Raw genomic sequence first — 18,699 nt, forward strand, 5'->3', positions numbered from 1 at the left:
GGGGCCACTCTTCATCGCGGTGCGTGGGCCTCTCAGTATCGCGGCCTCTTGTTGCGGAGCACAGGCTCCAGACACGCAGGTTCAGTAGTCGTGGCTCACGGGCCTAGTTGCTCCGCGGCATGTGGGATCCTCCCAGACCAGGGCTCGAACCCGTGTCCCCTGCATTAGCAGGCAGACTCTCAACCACTGCGCCACCAGAGAAGCCCCCAAAGGTCTTCTTAGGTGGAAAACAAGAGAGCTCTTGAGGAAGAATGATTCTTCTAAAGGTCACTGTTCATTATGGTAGCATTCTTGTGATGGCAATGATTTTCTCTCTTATTCTAGCTATTTTTTTTTTTTTTTTTCTGTACGCGGGCCTCTCACTGTTGTGGCCTCTCCCGTTGCGGAGCACAGGCTCCGGACACGCAGACTCAGCGGCCATGGCTCAGGGCCCAGCCGCTCTGTGGCATGTGGGATCTTCCCGGACCGGGGCACGAACCCGTGTTCCCTGCATCGGCAGGTGGACTCTCAACCACTACACCACCAGGGAAGCCCTCTTATTCTAACTATTGATAGGGGATCCTTTGTTTAGATGAATGGTCTAGACATGGGAAGATACTTGCTGTGGAAAACCTCCTTGCAGTAGAATCTGGACTCAAATAACTGGGTTGAAATTCCTGTTTGACCCTTGCTTGCTGTGTGACCCTCCCCCTTTATTTCCTTTTAATTGCCCTGGTTTTCTTATCTGTAAGACAGAAGCTGTTATTTCAGTTACAGTATTCTCAAACATTTTCTCTTGCATATTGGGATTTTCTCATTAATCTTCTAATATACCACTCATGTAGACTATTCTTTTTTTTTTTTTAAGGAAGTTACATTTAAGAAAATAGGACTTTGGAATCAGACATACTTGGGTTCTATAAAAGCTCACTTCTTAAAGTTATCTGTTAAAATGTGTCAGAGTTTTATCTAATGAGGGAATAATCAGGAAGACCAAAGAACTGCTACTAAGAGTATGTGAGCATCAGGAGTTCATGTATTCATTTAGGAAAGGGATGCCAATATAAAATTGCAAAGCTACACAGAAGTCTCATTAACTTTCTCAAGGAAAAGGAAGCCATATCATCTTGGAAACTTGGAATGTAAAACAGTGAGTTCAATTTATATATCATCATGGTCTTTATCATCATCTCCAGTATCAGCAAAATGGATTGTATCATCATTTCCAGCACCAAATATATCTTCTTCATTGATTTTAGCATGTTTTGGAAGCTTGCCATATGCCTTCAGACTTATAGCTTTATCTGCATTGTATTTTGAAATTACATTAGCTTTGTTATCCTGATAGTCAGGCAGACCAACCAATAAGATATCTGAGGTATTTATTTAAACCATTTTCCTCATTTTTCCTTTGATATGGCATAGCCTCTTTACACATCAAAGCACATTGCTTCTACTCATTCATTTCCCAACATTCTGATTACCTGAGCATACTCTTATTCATATGCTTTACACACAACCTTTTTTGGATTCATTTTCTTTCTTACCCTTGCATCTGTTTTTACCTTCTTTACCTTTATTCTTGGGCATGGCAATGCTTCCCAGCATCTCAAATTCCTTTCCTGTGGTGGCAGTGGCAGCTGCTCTTTTGAGTGGCACACAGGACAAAGTAGCACATGGTAATTATGGAACCACGTGTGTGGGAGAGTTTTGAGACTGAGCTTTTCTAAGACATACTTAGCAGCATCAAAATTCTTTTCTTGCCTCTTCCCTTTCTGTGTATGTTAATATTCTTAACGTTTTCTGGGGGCAGGTATAGAGTAATCTTTACTCTTACGCTTTCTTAGCCTTATTACTAGGGTGCACCTCTCTGCTTGTGTCTTTACTGAATGTCCCAAGGATTCAATGAGGACTTTTTATCTTGTTTGTGAGAACATGGATGATTCCTGGCCCTGTGTAAGCTGGGAATTATTCACCTTTTATTACCTGGCAATTATTCTTTCCCAGAAGTTGTTTTTGCTCAACCTTAATTTGCATATGCAAATTGGTATTCAGGTAAAATTTAAGTGGAAATTCCCCTCCACTCCCCTTAAAAAATTTGGTCTTTGCATTGCTCTCTGACTTCAGGACTTACCTCCCCCACTCCCCCCACCCCCACCAAATAATTGCTGCTTTGGCCTTTCTGTGCTCTGACCTCACCAGTCTTTCCTTTTTTTTCTTTTTTTTTTTGAATTTGGGGGTCATGGCTGAGACTGGGATCATAAATATAAGATTCATCAGTATATGATGGTATTGAAAGCTGTGAGAGTAAATTCAACTTAGAGATGAGTCTACGTAGAAAACACTCCAGAGTTCAGAGGTCAGAGAGTTGAGGGGAAATAAGCAAAGGTGATGAGAATGGGGAATCAGGTGGAGGAAAACTGGGAGAGAGTGGGCCACAGATGCCAATTAAAACAAAAAGAGGGGAGATATGAAGGAGGAAGATATAAATCAGTTCAAATATTTCAGGTAATTAATATGAGGACTGCAAATTTTGGGGGGGATTTTATTTTTTATACAGCAGGTTCTTATTAGTTATTTATTTTATACATATTAGTGTCTATATGTCAATCCCAATCTCCCAGTTCATCTCACCACCACCACCACCCCCTCCCGCTTTCCCCCATTGGGGTCCATGTTTGTTCTCTACATCTGTGTCTCTATTTCTGTCTTGCAGAATGGTTCATCTGTACCATTTTTCTAGATTCCACATATGTGCGTTAATATACGATATTTGTTTTTCTCTTTTTGACTTACTTCACTCTGTATGACAGTCTCTAGATCCATCCACGTCTCTACAAATGACTGAAATTTGTTCGTTTTTATGGCTGAGTAATATTCCATTGTATATATGTGCCACATCTTCTTCATCCATTCGTCTGTCTGAGGCCATTTAGGTTGAATCCACGACCTGGCTATTGTAAATAGTGCTGCAGTGAATATTGGGGTGCATGTGTCCTTTTGAATTATGGTTTTCTCAGGGTATATGCCCAGTAGTGGGATTGTGGGGTCATATGGTAATTCTATTTTTAGTTTATTAAGCAACGTCTATACTGTTCTTCATAGTGGCTGTATCAGTTTACATTCCCACCAACAGTGCAAGAGGATTCCCTTTTCTCCACACCCTCACCAGCATTTATTGTTTGCAGATTTTCTGATGATGCCCATTCTAACCGGTGTGAGGTGATACCTCATTGTAGTTTTGGTTTGCATTTCTCTAATAATTAGTGATGTTGAGCAGTTTTTCATGTGCTTCTTGGCCATCTGTATGTCTTCTTTGGGGAAAAGTCTATTTAGGTCTTCTGTCCATTTTTTGATTGGGTTGTTTGTTTTTTTAATATTGAGCTTTATAAGCTGTTTGTATATTTTGGAGACTAGTCCTTACTCCGTTGATTTGTTTGCAAATATTTTCTCCCATTCTGAGGGTTGTCTTTTCATCTTGTTTATAGTTTCCTTTGCTGTGCAAAAGCTTTTAAGTTTCATTAAGTCCCATTTGTTTATTTTTGTTTTTATTTCCATTACTTCAGGAAGTGGGTCAAAAAGGATCTTGTTGTGATTTATGTCAAAGAGTGTTCTTCCTATGTTTTCCTCTAAGAGTTTTATAGTGTCTGGACTTACATTTAGGTGTTTAATCCATTTTGATTTATTTTTCTGTATGGTGTTAGGAAGCGTTCTAATTTCATTCCTTTACATGTAGCTGTCCAGTTTCCCCAGCACCACTTATTGAAGAGACTGTTTTTTCTCCATTGTATATCTTTGCCTCCTTTGTCATAGATTAGTTGACCATATGTGTGTGGGTTTATCGCTGGACTTTCTATCCTGTCCATTGATCTTTATTTCTGTTTTTGTGCCAGTACCATATTATCTTGATTACTGTAGCTTTGTAGGATAGTCTGAAGTTAGGGAGTTTGATTCCTCTAGCTCCATTTTTTTTTTTCCTCAAGATTGCTTTGGCTATTTGGGGTCTTTTGTGTCTCCATACAAATTTTAAGATTTTTTCTTCTAGTTCTGTAAAAACTGCCCTTGTTAATTTGTTAGGGATTGCATTGAATCTGTAGATTGCTTTGGGTAGTATAGTCATTTTCACAATATTGGTTCTTCCAATCCAAGAACATGGTATATCTCTCCATCTGTTGGTATCATCTTTAATTTGTTTCATCAGTGTCTTATAGTTTTCTGCATACAGGTCTTTTGTCTCCCTATGTAGGTTTATTCCTAGGTATTTTATTCTTTTTGTTGCAATGGTAAATGGGAGTGATCCCTTAATTTCTCTTTCATATTTTTCATCATTAGTGTATAGGAATGCAAGAGATTTCTGTGCATTAATTTTGTATCCTGCAACTTTACCAAATTCATTGATTAGCTCTAGTAGTTTTCTGGTGGCAACTTTAGTATTCTTCATGTATAGTATCATGTCATCTGCAAACAGTGACAGTTTTACTTCTTTTCCAATTTGTATTCCTTTTACTTCTTTTTCTTCTCTGATTGCCGTGGCTAGGATTTCCAAAACTATGTTGAATAATAGTGGCGAGAGTGGACATCCTTGTCTTGTTCCTGATCTTAGAGGAAATGCTTTCAGTTTTTCACCATTGAGAAAGATGTTTGCTGTGGGTTTGTCGTATATGGCCTTTATTATGTTGAGGTAGTTTCCCTCTATGCCCACTTTCTGGAGAGTTTTTATCATAAATGGGTGTTGAATTTTGTCAAAAGCTTTCTGCGTCTATTGAGAGGATCATATGGTTTTTATTCTTCAGTTTGTTAATATGGTATATCACATTGATTGGTTTGCATATACTGAAGAATCCTTGCATCCCTGGGATAAATCTCACTTGATCATGGTGTATGACCCTTTAGTGTGTTGTTGGATTGTGTTTGCTAGTATTTTGTTGAGCATTTTTGCATCTATATTCATCAGTGATATTGGTCTGTAATTTTCTTTTTTTGGAGTATCTTTGTCTGGTTTTTGGTATCAGGGTGACGGTGGCCTCATAGAATGAGTTTGGGAGTGTTCCTTCCTCTGCAATTTTTTGGAAGAGTTTGAGAATGATGGGTGTTAGCTGTTCTCTAAATGTTAGATAGAATTCACTTGTGAAGCCATCTGGTTCTGGACTTTTGTTTGTTGGAAGATTTTTAATCACAGATTCAATTTCGTTACTTGTAATTGATCTGTTCATATTTTCTATTTCTTCCTGGTTCAGTCTTAGAAGGTTATACCTCTAAGAATTTGTCCATTTCTTCCAGGTTGTCCATTTTATTGGCCGAGAGTTGCTTGTAGTAGTCTCTTATGATGCTTTGTATTTCTGTGGTGTCCATTGTAACCTCTCCTTTTTCATTTTTTTTTTCATAAAACATTTTTTTTATTAGTTTCTGCTTTATAACAAAGTGAATCAGTCATACATATACATCTGTTCCCACATCCCTTCCCTCATGCATCTCCCTCCCTCCCACCCTCCCCATCCCACCCCTCCAGGCGGTCACAAAGCACCGAGCTGATCTCCCCGTGCCCTGCGGCTGCCTCCCACCATCCATCCACCCCACGCCCGGTAGTGTACACATGTCCATGCCTCTCCCTCGCCCCGTCACAGCTTACCCTTCCCCCTCCCCATATCCTCAAGTCCATTCTCAAGTAGGTCTGTGTCTTTATTCCTGTTTTACCCCTAGGTTCTTCATGACATTTTTTTTTTTAATTCCATATATATGTGTTAGCATACGGTATTTGTCTTTCTCTTTCTGACTTACTTCACTCTGTATGGCAGACTCTAGGTCTATCCACCTCATTAAAAATAGCTCAGTTTCGTTTCTTTTTATGGCTGAGTAATATTCCATTGTATATATGTGCCACATCTTCTTTATCCATTCATCCGATGATGGACACTTAGGTTGTTTCCAGCTCCGGGCTATTGTGAAGAGAGCTGCAATGAACATTTTGGTACATGTCTCTTTTTGAATTATGGTTTTCTCAGGGTATATGCCTAGTAGTGGGATTGCTGGATCATATGGTAGTTCTATTTTTAGTTTTTTAAGGAACCTCCATACTGTTCTCCATAGTGGCTGTACCAATTCACATTCCCACCAGCAGTGCAAGAGTGTTCCCTTTTCTCCACACCCTCTCCAGCATTTATTGTTTCTAGATTTCTCGATGATGGCCATTCTGACTGGTGTGAGATGATATCTCATTGTAGTTTTGATTTGCATTTCTCTAATGATTAATGATGTTGAGCATTCTTTCATGTGTTTGTTGGCAGTCTGTATATCTTCTTTGGAGAAATGCCTATTTAGGTCTTCTGCCCATTTTTGGATTGGGTTGTTTGTTTTTTTGCTATTGAGCTGCATGAGCTGTTTATAAATTTTGGAGATTAATCCTTTGTCAGTTGCTTCATTTGCAAATATTTTCTCCCATTCTGAGGGTTGTCTTTTGGTCTTGTGTATGGTTTCCTTTGCTGTGCAAAAGCTTAGAAGTTTCATTAGGTCCCATTTGTTTATCTTTGTTTTTATTTCCATTTTTCTAGGAGGTGGGTCCAAAAGGATCTTGCTATGATTTATGTCATAGAGTGTTCTGCCTATGTTTTCTTCTAAGAGTTTGATAGTTTTTGGCCTTACATTTAGGTCTTTAATCCATTTTGAGCTTATTTTTGTGTATGGTGTTAGGGAATGATCTAATCTAATACTTTTACATGTCCCTGTCCAGTTTTCCCAGCACCATTTATTGAAGAGGCTGTCCTTTCTCCACTGTACATTCCTGCCTCCTTTATCAAAGATAAGGTGACCATATGTGCATGGGTTTGTCTCTGGGCTTTCTATCCTGTTCCATTGATCTATCTTTCTGTTTTTGTGCCATTACCACACTGTCTTGATTACTGTAGCTTTGTAGTACAGTCTGAAGTCAGGGAGCCTGATTCCTCCAGCTCCGTTCTTCGTTCTCAAGATTGCTTTGGCTATTCGGGGTCTTTTGTTTCTCCAAACAAATTTTGAAATTTTTTGTTCTAGTTCTGTGAAAAATGCCAGTGGTAGTTTGATAGGGATTGTGTTGAATCTGTAGATTGCTTTGGGTTTAGAGTCATTTTCACAATATTGATTCTTCCAATCCAGAAGCATGGTATATCTCTCCATCTATTTGTATCATCTTTAATTTCTTTCATCAGTGTCTTATAATTTTCTGCATACAGGTCTTTTGTCTCCTTAGGTAGGTTTATTCCTAGATATTTTATTCTTTTTGTTGCAGTGGTAAATGGGAGTGTTTTCTTGATTTCATTTTCAGATTTTTCATCATTAGTGTACAGGAATGCCAGAGATTTCTGTGCATTAATTTTGTATCCTGCTACTTTACCAAATTCATTGATCAGCCCTAGTAGTTTTCTGGTAGCATCTTTAGGATTCTCTATGTATAGTATCATGTCATCTGCAAACAGTGACAGCTTTACTTCTTCTTTTCCAATTTGGATTCCTTTTATTTCCTTTTCTTCTCTGATTGCTGTGGCTAAAACTTCCAAAACTAAGTTGAATAAGAGTGGTGAGAGTGGGCAACCTTGTCTTATTCCTGATCTTAGTGGAAATGGTTTCAGTTTTTCACCATTGAGGACAATGTTGGCTGTGGGTTTGTCATATATGGCCTTTATTATGTTGAGGAAAGTTCCCTCTATGCCTACTTTCTGCAGGGTTTTTATCAAAAATGGGTGTTGAATTTTGTCGAAAGCATCCTCTGCATCTATTGAGATGATCATATGGTTTTTCTCCTTCAACTTGTTAATATGGTGTATCACATTGATTGATTTGCGTATATTGAAGAATCCTTGCATTCCTGGAATAAACCCCACTTGATCATGGTGTATGATCCTTTTAATGTGCTGTTGGATTCTGTTTGCTAGTATTTTGTTGAGGATTTTTGCATCTATGTTCATCAGTGATATTGGCCTGTAGTTTTCTTTCTTTGTGACATCCTTGCCTGGTTTTGGTATCAAGGTGATGGTGGCCTCATAGAATGAGTTTGGGAGTGTTCCTTCCTCTGAAATTGTTTGGAAGAGTTTGAGAAGGATGGGTGTTAGCTCTTCTCTAAATGTTTGATAGAATTCGCCTGTGAAGCCATCTGGTCCTGGGCTTTTGTTTGTTGGAAGATTTTAAATCACAGTTTCAATTTCAGTGCTTGTGATTGGTCTATTCATATTTTCTATTTCTTCCTGAGTCAGTCTTGGCAGGTTGTGCATTTCTAAGAATTTGTCCATTTCTTCCAGGTTGTCCATTTTATTGGCATAGAGTTGCCTGTAGTAATCTCTCATGATCTTTTGTATTTCTGCAGTGTCAGTTGTTACTTCTCCTTTTTCATTTCTAATTCTATTGATTTGAGTCTTCTCCCTTTTTTTCTTGATGAGTCTGGATAATGGTTTGTCTATTTTGTTTATCTTCTCAAAGAACCAGCTTTTAGTTTTATTGATCTTTGCTATCGTTTCCTTCATTTCTTTTTCATTTATTTCTGATCTGATCTTTATGATTTCTTTCCTTCTGCTAGCTTTGGGGGTTTTTTGTTCTTCTTTCTCTAATTGCTTTAGGTGGAGGGTCAGGTTGTTTGCTCGAGATGTTTCCTGTTTCTTAAGGTGGGATTGTATTGCTATAAACTTCCCCCTTAGAACTGCTTTTGCTGCGTCCCATAGGTTTTGGGTCTTCGTGTCTTCATTGTCATTTGTTTCTAGGTATTTTTTAATTTCCTCTTTGATTTCTTCAGTGATCACTTCGTTATTGAGTAGTGTATTGTTTAGCCTCCATGTGTTTGTATTTTTTACAGATCTTTTCCTGTAATTGATGTCTAGTCTCATAGCATTGTGGTCGGAAAAGATACTTGATACAATTTCAATTTTCTTAAATTTACCAAGGCTTGATTTGTGACCCAAGATATGATCTATCCTGGAGAATGTTCCATGAGCACTTGAGAAAAATGTGTATTCTGTTGTTTTTGGATGGAATGTCCTATAAATATCAATTAAGTCCATCTTGTTTAATGTATCATTTAAAGCTTGTGTTTCCTTATTTATTTTCATTTTGGATGATCTGTCCATTGGTGAAAGTGGGGTGTTAAAGTCCCCTACTATGATTGTGTTACTGTCGATTTCCCCTTTTATGGTTGTTAGTATTTGCCTTATGTATTGAGGTGCTCCTATGTTGGGTGCATAAATATTTACAATTGTTATATCTTCTTCTTGGATCGATCCCTTGATCATTATGTAGTGTCATTTGTCTCTTCTAATAGTCTTTATTTTAAAGTCTATTTTGTCTGATATAAGAATTGCTACTCCAGCTTTCTTTTGATTTCCATTTGCATGGAATATCTTTTTCCATCCCCTTACTTTCAATCTGTATGTGTCTTGAGGTCTGAAGTGGGTCTCTTGTAGACAGCATATATATGGGTCTTGTTTTTGTATCCATTCAGCCACTCTGTGTCTTTTGGTGGGAGCAGTTAGTCCATTTACATTTAAGGTAATTATTGATATGTATTTTCCTATTCCCATTTCCTTAATTGCTTTGGGTTCCTTATTGTAGGTATATTCCTTCTGTTGTGTTTCTTGCCTAGAGAAGTTCCTTTAGCATTTGTTGTAAAGCTGGTTTGGTGGTGCTGAACTCTCTCAGCTTTTGCTTGTCTGTAAAGGTTTTAATTTCTCCATCAAATCTGAATGAGATCCTTGCTGGGTAGAGTAATCTTGGTTGCAGGTTTTTGTCCTTCATCACTTTAATTATGTCCTGCCACTCCCTTCTGGCTTGTAGAGTTTCTGCTGAGAGATCAGCTGTTAACCTGATGGGGATTCCCTTGTGTGTTATTTGTTGTTTTTCCCTTGCTGCTTTTAATATGATTTCTTTGTGTTTAATTTTTGACAGTTTGATTAATATGTGTCTTGGCGTATTTCTCCTTGGATTTATTCTGTATGGGACTCTCTGTGCCTCCTGGACTTGATTAACTATTTCCTTTCCCATATTAGGGAAGTTTTCAACTATAATCTCTTCAAATATTTTCTCAGTCCCTTTCTTTTTCTCTTCTTCTTCTGGAACCCCTATAATTCGAATGTTGGTGCGTTTAATGTTGTCCCAGAGGTCTCTGAGACTGTCCTCTGTTCTTTTCATTCTTTTTTCTTTATTTTGCTCTGCAGCAGTTATTTCCACTATTTTATCTTCCACCTCACTTATCCGTTCTTCTGCCTCAGTTATTCTGCTATTGATCCCATCTAGAGTATTTTTCATTTCATTTATTGTGTTTTTAATCGATGCTTGATTCATCTTTAGTTCTTCTAGGTCCTTGTTAACTGTTTCTTGCATTTTGTCTATTCTATTTCCAAGATTTTGGATCTTGGAAATAGAATCTTGGATCATCTTTACTATCATTATTCTGAATTCTTTTCCAGGTAGACTGCCTATTACCTCTTCATTTGTTAGGTCTGGTAGGTTTTTATCTTGCTCCTTCACCTGCTGTGTGTTTTTCTGTCTTCTCATTTTGCTTATGTTACTGTGTTTGGGGTCTCCTTTTTTGCAGGCTGCAGATTCATAGTTCCTGTTGTTTTTGGTGTCTGTCCCCAGTGGCTAAGGTTGTTTCAGTAGGTTGTGTAGGCTTCCTGGTGGAGGGGACTAGAGCCTGTGTTCTGGTGGTTGAGGCTCGATCTTGTCTTTCTGGTGGACAGGTCCACGTCTGGTGGTGTGTTTTGGGGTGCCTGTGGCCTTATTATGTTTTTAGGCAGCCTCTCTGTTAATGGGTGGGGTTGTGTTCCTGCCTTGCTAGTTGCTTGGCATAGGGTGACCAGCACTGTAGTTTGCTGGTCGTTGACTGAAGCTGGGTGCTGGTGTTGAGATGGAGATCTCTGGGAGATTTTCGCTGCTTGATATTATGTGGAGCTGGGAGGTCTCTTGTGGACCCGTGTCCTGAAGTTGGCTCTCCCACTTCAGAGGCACAGCATTGACTCCTGGCTGCAGCACCAAGAGCCTTTCATCTACCCGGCTCAGAATAAAAGGGAGAAAAAGTAGAAAGAAAGAATTAGTAGAAGAAGGAAAGAGAGAGAGAAAGAAAGGAAGAAGGAAAGGAAGGAAGGAAGAAAGAAAGAAAGGAGGGAGGGAGGGAGGAAGGATGGAAAGAAAGAAAGGAAGGAGGGAGGGAGGGAGGAAGGATGGAAAGAAAGAAAGAAAGGAGGGAGAGAGGGAGGAATGAAAGAAAAAGGAAGAGTGAATGGAAGAAGGGAGGGAGGGAGGGAGGAATGGAAGAAAGAAAGAAAGACAGGAGGGAGGGAGGAAGGAAAGAAAAAGAAAGTGAAAGGAAGAGGGGTGGGAGGGAGGGAGGAAGGAAAGAAAGAAAGGAGGGAGGGAGGAAGGAAAGAAAAAGAGTGAAAGGAAGAAGGGAGGGAGGGAGGAAGGAAAGAAAGAGAGAAAGAAGAAAAGGAGGGGCGGAGGGAGGGAGGGAAGGTAGGAAAAAAAGAGCAGGTGAAGTAAAATAGAATAAAGTATGAAATATAGTAGCGTTATTAAAATTAAAAAGTAATTATTGAAAAAAGAAACGGACTGATAGAACCCTGGGACATATAGTGGAAGCAAAGCTATACAGAGAGAATCTTACACAGAAGAATACACATACACATTCACAAAAAGAGAGCTGGGGGAAAAATAAAAAATCTTGCTCTCCAAGTCCACCTCCTCAATTTGGGATACTTCGTTGTAAAAAGAGGAAAAGGGCGAGAAGTCTGAAATCTTGCTAAGTTCACCTCCTTAATTTGGGATACTTCGTTGTAAAAAGAGGAAAAGGGGGGAAAGTCTTAAATCTTGTCCTCAAAGTCCACTTCCTCAATTTGGGATGATTCGCTGTCTATTCATGCACTCCACAGACGCAGGGCACATCAAGTGGACCGTGGAGCTTTAATCCGCTGCCTCCGAGGCTGCACAGAGAGATTTCCCTGTCTCTTCTCTGCTCTCACAGCTCCCGGGTCTCAGCCTTGGACCGGGCCCCGCTTCTGCGCGTAGGTCGCCAGAGGGCGTCCGTTCTTCGCTCAGACAGGACGGGTTTAAAGGAGCCGCTGATGTGGGGGCTCTGGCTCACTCAGGCAGAGTGGAGGGAGGGGCGCGCAGTGTGGGGCGGGCCTGCGGCGGCAGAGGCCGGCGTGACATTGCACCAGACCGAGGAGCTCCGTGCGCTTTCCCGGGAAAGCCGTCCCCGGGTTCCGGGACTCCGGCAATGGCGGGGTGCACAGGTCCCCCGCAAGGCGGGACGGACAGTGACCCGCGCTCGCACACAGGCCCCGCAGTGGCGGCGGCAGCAGCAGCCCCAGCGTCCCACGCCCGTCTCCGGGGTCCGCGTCCGCGCCTTTAGCCGCGGCTCGCGCCCGTCTCCGGCGCTTCCCAAAGCAGCCCTCTAAATGCCCTCTCCTCGCGCACCAGGAAACAAAAGGGAAGAAAAAGCCTCTTGTCTCTTCGGCAGCTCCAGACCCTTTCCCGGACTCCCTCCGGGCTAGCCGTGGTGCACTAACCCCTTCAGGCTCTCTTCCTGCCGCCAGCCCCAGTCCTCTCCCTGCGCTCCGACTGAAAGCCGATACCCGGCGGCCCGAGCAGACAAGCCTCTCGGTCTGGTGTGTGCCTGAGGGCACCGATCCTCTGTGCCGGAATCTCTCCGCTTTGCCCTCCACAGCCCTGTTGCTGTGCTCTCCTCAGCTACTCTGAAGCTTTCCCCCTCCGCCACCTGCAGTCTCCGCCCGCGAAGGGGCTTGTAGTGTGTGGAAACCTTTCCTCCTTCACGGCTCCTTCCCACTGGTGCAGGTCCCATCCCTATCCTTTTGTCTCTGTTTATTCTTTTTTCTTTTGCCCTATCCAGGTATGTGGGGAGTTTCTTGCCTTTTGTGGGGTCTGAGGTCTTCTGTCAGCGTTCATTAGGTGTTCTGTAGGAGTTGTTCCACGTGTAGATGAATTTCTGATGTATCTGTGGGGAGGAAGGTGATCTCCGCGTCTTACTCATCCGCCATCTTCCCAGGGTCCTTCCTTTTTCATTTCTAATTTTATTGATTTGAGTCCTCTCCCTCTTTTTCTTGATGCGTCTGGCTAAAAGTTTATCAATTTTGTTTATCTTCTCAAAGAACCAGCTTTTAGTTTTATTGGTATTTGCTATTGTTTTCTTTCTTTCTGTTTCATTTATTTCTGCTCTGATCTTTATGATTTCTTTGCTTCTACTAACCTTGGGTTTTCTTTGTTTTTCTTTCTGTAGTTCCTTTAGGTGTAAAGTTAGATTGTTTTTTTGAGATTTTTTTTATTTCTTGAGGTAGGCTTGTATTGCTATAAACTTCCGTCTTAGAACTGCTTTTGCTGCATTGCATAGGTTTTGGATCATCATGTTTTTGTTGTCATTTGTCTCTATGTATTTTTTGATTTCCTTCTTTATTTCTTCAGTAATTTCTTGGTTATTTAGTAGCGCACTGTTTGGCGTCCATGTGATCGTGTTTTTTACGTTTTTTTCCCCTGTAATTCATTTATAATTTCACAGCGTTGTGGTCAGAAAAGATGCTTGATATGATTTCAATTTTCTTAAATTTACTGAGGCTTGATTTGTGACCCAAGATTTGACCTCTCCTGTATAATGTTCCGTGCGCACTTGAGAAGAAAGTGTAATCTGCTGGTTTTGGATGGAATGTCTTTAAATATCAATTAAATCTCTCTGGTCTGTTGTGTCATTTAAAGCTTCTGTTTCCTTATTTATTTTCATTTTGGATGATCTGTCCATTGGTGTAAGTGAGGTGTTAAAGTCCCCCACTATTATTTTGTACTGTCGATTTCCTCTTTTATGGCTGTTAGCATTTACCTTATGTATTGAGGTACTCCTGTGTTGTGTGCATATATATTTATAATTGTTATGTATTCCTCTTGGATTGATCCCTTGATCATTAGGTAGTGTGCTTCCTTGTCTCTTGTAACATTCTTTATTTTAAAGTCTATTTTATCTGATATGAGTTTTGCTACTCCAGCTTTCTTTTGATTTCCATTTGCATGGAATATCTTTTTCCATCCCCTCACTTTCAGTCTGTATGTGTCCCTAGGTCTGACGTGGGTCTGTTGTAGACAGCATATATATGGGTCTTGTTTTTGTATCCATTCAGCAAGCCTGTGTCTTTTGGTTGGAGCATTTAATCTATTCATATTTAAGGTAATTATCGATATGTATGTTCCTATGACCATTTTCTTAATTGTTTTGGGTTTGTTTTTGTAGGTCCTTTTCTTCTCTTGTGTTTCCCACTTAGAGAAGTTCCTTTAGCATTTGTTGTAAAGCTGGTTTGGTGGTGCCGAATTCTCTTAGCTTTTGCTTATCTGTAAAGCTTTTGATTTCTCCATTGAATCAGAATGAGATCCTTGCTGGGTAGAGTAATTTTGGTTGTAGATTCTTCCCTTTCATCACTTTTAATATATTGTGCCACTCCCTTCTGGCTTGTAGATTTTCTGCTGAGAAATCAGCTGTTAACCTTATGGGAGTTCCCTTTTATGTTATTTGTCATTTTTCCCTTGTTGCTTTTAATAATTTTTCTTTGTCTTTAATTTTTGTCCGTTTGATTACTATGTGTCTCATCATGTTTCTCCTTGGGGTTATCCTGCCTGGGACTCTCTGCGCTTCCCGAACTTGGTTGGCTATTTCCTTTCCCATGTTAGGGAAGTTTTCAGCCATAATCTCTTCAAATATTTTCTTGGTTCCTTACCCTCTCTCTTTTCCTTTTGGGACCCCTATAATGCGAATGTTGGTGTATTTAATGTTGTTCCAGAGGTCTCTTAGGCTGTCTTCATTTCATTCTTTTTTCTTTATTCTGTTCTGCAGCAGTGAATTCCACCATTCTGTCTTCCAGGTCACTCATCTGTTCTTCTGCCTCAGTTATTCTGCTATTGATTCCTTCTAGTGTAGTTTTCATTTCATTTATTGTATTGTTCATCTCTGTTTGTTTGTTTTTTAATTCTTCTAGGTCTTTGTTAAACATTTCTTGCATCTTCTCAATCTTTGCCTCCATTCTTTTTCCGAGGTCCTGGATCATCTTCACTATCATTATTCTGAATTCTTTTTCTGGAATTTGCCTGTCTCCACTTCATTTAGTTATTTTTCTTGGTCTTATCTTGTTCGTTCATAGTCTTCTGCCTTTTCACTTTGTCTGTCTTCCTGAGAATGTGGTTTATGTTCCACAGGCTGCAGGATTGTAGTTCTTCTTGCTTCTGCTGTCTGTCCTCTGGTGGATGAGTCTATCTAAGAGGCTTATCCTCACCTGTCTTTTCAACTCAGCAATGTACTGACTTCTATTTGGGTTTCTCCTCCAGCATCCTGCAGTCCCAAAAGTCCTTTGAGAAAGACATGCTAGATAATTATAGGCCTCACCTTTTTTGTTTCCCTTTTTTTTGGAATCACTTTTGAGCTACCTGTTGTCCAATGTCATATATGTAGTTTGTCCAGTTTTCTAGTTGCTTGCATATCGAAATTAATTCTGGATTATATTACTCCCTGATGGGTGAAAGTAGAGATCTCTTAACACTTTTAAATTGAAGACTGATATTCTTAGCAAGTGATACATCCTGCCCATCCTATAAATAAAACCTGCTTTGGCTGCTTTTCATCTAATACTAGTTACTAGTCAACTGATGCATTAAATTAAAGTTAGTGTAACCCTAACTAATAGGCTGATTCTTTTGGGTACTTTTATGCCTCTCTGAAGAGCACTGTTTGTTTTATGGTACTTTTTTTCTATTAAACATGATTCAATATAGGTAAAAAAAACAAAAACAGAAACCTTAACATAACTCTTACTTAGTATAGAAACTTTTTACTAATAAAAAACAAATCTGTTTTATATTCCATCTATTGAGATACAGTGAAATAGTTTAAATTTAGTACTGCTCATTATTTCTTTAAAATTCTTGCAATTAGTTTAAAAGCATTCGTAATTGGAAGTAGAATGTAGATATAAACTGGTGTGAAGTTGAGAATGTCTCATTAAGTTTGGAATTTAAAAAAAAGATGTATTTGGTGAAGAACAATACAGTGAGCCTAAAGTGTTTTGTTTTTTTTTTTTTAAAGGATCTGAGGTGCTCATGAAAGAGTTAAAGACTCTCCTGCGTATGATTGATTCAGTTCGCAACATGAGCTTCATTCTTCATCATTAGTGTTTATAGTGTTTCAGTTACTATACTAGGTACAACGTGCCCTATCCGGTAGTCATTTTTTTTCTATGGTGTTCTTAGTCGAGAGACTTGAAATTCTTAGGGGAATGTTTGAAAATGAGTCAGTAGTATCATTGTGATTTGAATGTTGTGTGCTCAGGCTTAAAGAAGGCATTTTTGTCTTTAGCATCAGAATTGCATATAAGTATATCTTAGGAAAAAATCTGAAGAAATTTATAGCCATGATTTACATATCTCTCAAGGGATAAGGGTCAGGGTTATAATTATAGATGAGAGAACTATAAATGCACTAACTCTAACAGATGGTACCAAAATGTCTGAATTTTTGTTACTTTTATTATTTCTTAAAAACTGTTTAATGATACCTGTAAAAATTACTGCTTCTAGATACAGCTATTAGGTGTGGTATAGCAAAAGATTGTTTAACTCTTTAATTTTTTTGATAGCAGATACAAAATGCAGACACCTAATTATTCAAAATCTTTTAGATACTAATGACTATTCACTTGTGAGAAAATTTAAACTGATATATGACAGCCACTAGATCCATTTGCCAAACCTGCTTTTGGTTTTGGTCTGTTATTGCTTAAAGAGATGGGTCTACCCATAGTGTTACCTAGGTGACATGGATGCACTACATTTCATCCTTCTAAATTGTTTACCATTGAAATTCATGGATTAGGTGTTATTTTGGTTACATGTTCCCTTGTTACTTTGCTACTAAAGAGTAATAATCCCTCAATAATAATGGTTTTGGTCAGCCAAGCCATATTGCTTTGATTCATTTGAAGGTGAGAACAGGACTCCATAATGAAATAGATCTGGCTATGAATCTTGGCTCCTTCTGGCTTTGTGACCTTAGGTGAATTACTTAACCTCTGCTGGTATGTTTGATATTAGTATAGTTTACTAGTTAAATGAGTGAACACTGGAGCCAGTTTGTGAGGATTTGAATCCTGGTTGTGCTACTTATAAGCTGTGTGACTTTGGACAGGTCACTAACTTTTCTGCTTCCTCTTTCTCATCTGTAAATTAGAGATAATTATAGTACCTATCTGTAAAACACTTGGAGTGTTTTATACCTACCTGGCATGTAGTGAGCACTCATACATGTTTGCTAGTATTATCTTCTATAAAACGAGGACAGAAATAATGTAAGAAAGATGTTATGAGGCCTGAATGAATAAATAAATAAAACACTTTGCACAGAGACTTAGTAAATGTTCAGTAAATGATGGTACTATAAGGGGATTAATATTATGATGATGCAGCAGATGTGCCTGTGAAGTAAGCATAGATCCAGGATTTGTAACTGAAGAGACCATACTGGAGCTCCATTGCTAATTGATGAGGACAACACAGTGTGTTCCAACATTCTGTTAGGTCACTTATACAGAACAAATCAACTTTTATATCCTAGCTGGTGCACAAGATGTGGTAGAGGAAAAATTCTATCCAATAAGACTTCAGAATTGCAATCTTGGTGTACCTATTGTAATACAGTTTGGGATTGGCCACACTCCACAGCTGACCAAGGAAGTAAAAGCATTTATTGGGAAAATCTTTTACATCAGCCATATTAAAGATACAATATAAAACTTTTCGCAATATGAAGGGTTATTTAGAAGTTTTGAAAAACGGATAGCAAGTCATGATGCAGGCTCCTACGATTCTACCCAACTCTAAAATCTGTTTTCCCCTTCTGTAGTGATAGAATCCTGATTTTTTTTTAGCTTAGGCACATTGATGCCTGGAAGAAAAGACTATATTTCCCAGCTATGTGACTAAGTTCTGGCAAAAGAAATAAAAGTAGAAGCATTATGTGTGTGCTTGCACTGATTCAGCTGTAAGAGACCCCATTTTGCTGTTCAGTTTCTCTTCTTCTTTTTGACCTGTATTGAAGACATGGTAACTGGAACTTTAGTGAACATTTTGGGCCTTGAGGTGATCTTGATGATGGAAGCCAGGTACCTAGAATGGTGGAAAAGTTAGAAGCTTTGGTCCCTGAGGATACTTGCAACCACCGTCCCCTACATCATCTATCTCTAGACAACTTTTACAAAAGGAAAAAATAAACCTCCATCTTGTTTAAACCAAGTTACTGCTGTGTTTGGGTATTCTGTAATGTGTAGAATATATTCCTGAGGGGAAGGAGCATAAATAATAAAGCACCACTGAGATTTAATGGCTGGTGTACAAAGTGGGGTGTGTGGGGGAACTTAAGATAAATGAAAATTGAAGGGGAGTAGCATAAATGACTCAGGGATTGAGAAGATTGTGGATCTACTTTGATTATACTGGTGAAATTTTATTAGATTAATGGGAAATATGAAACTTTTATGGGAAAAATATTTAACAATACAGTAACATTTGTACAATTAGTTATTAAATTACATTTTGTTGGATATTGGGGGTGGTTAGAGGAGCTGGCAAAATTGATGACAGCATGAATCATTTTTGTCATTAGAATATTAACAATTTTTCATAGATTGCTATTGTTAGGTTGTTATGCTATTGTTAAATGAAGTACTC

General features: G+C 39.1%; 1 protein-coding gene and 1 pseudogene across 3 annotated transcripts in view; one reads left to right on the forward strand and one right to left on the reverse strand.

The window, feature by feature from the left end:
* FUT8 (fucosyltransferase 8) overlaps positions 1-18,699 on the forward strand; it is a 335,016-nt gene that overhangs the window by 136,050 nt on the left and 180,267 nt on the right. The gene's annotated exons all lie outside the window — the stretch shown is intronic.
* Positions 1,141-1,569, reverse strand: LOC309803180 (eukaryotic translation initiation factor 1A, X-chromosomal-like; annotated as a pseudogene). The gene has a single exon. The product of its transcript is annotated as a eukaryotic translation initiation factor 1A, X-chromosomal-like (transcript).

Source organism: Mesoplodon mirus, assembly GCF_964341445.2.
Source record: "Mesoplodon mirus genome assembly, chromosome: 4".
NCBI classification, from domain to species: Eukaryota; Metazoa; Chordata; class Mammalia; order Artiodactyla; family Ziphiidae; genus Mesoplodon; species Mesoplodon mirus.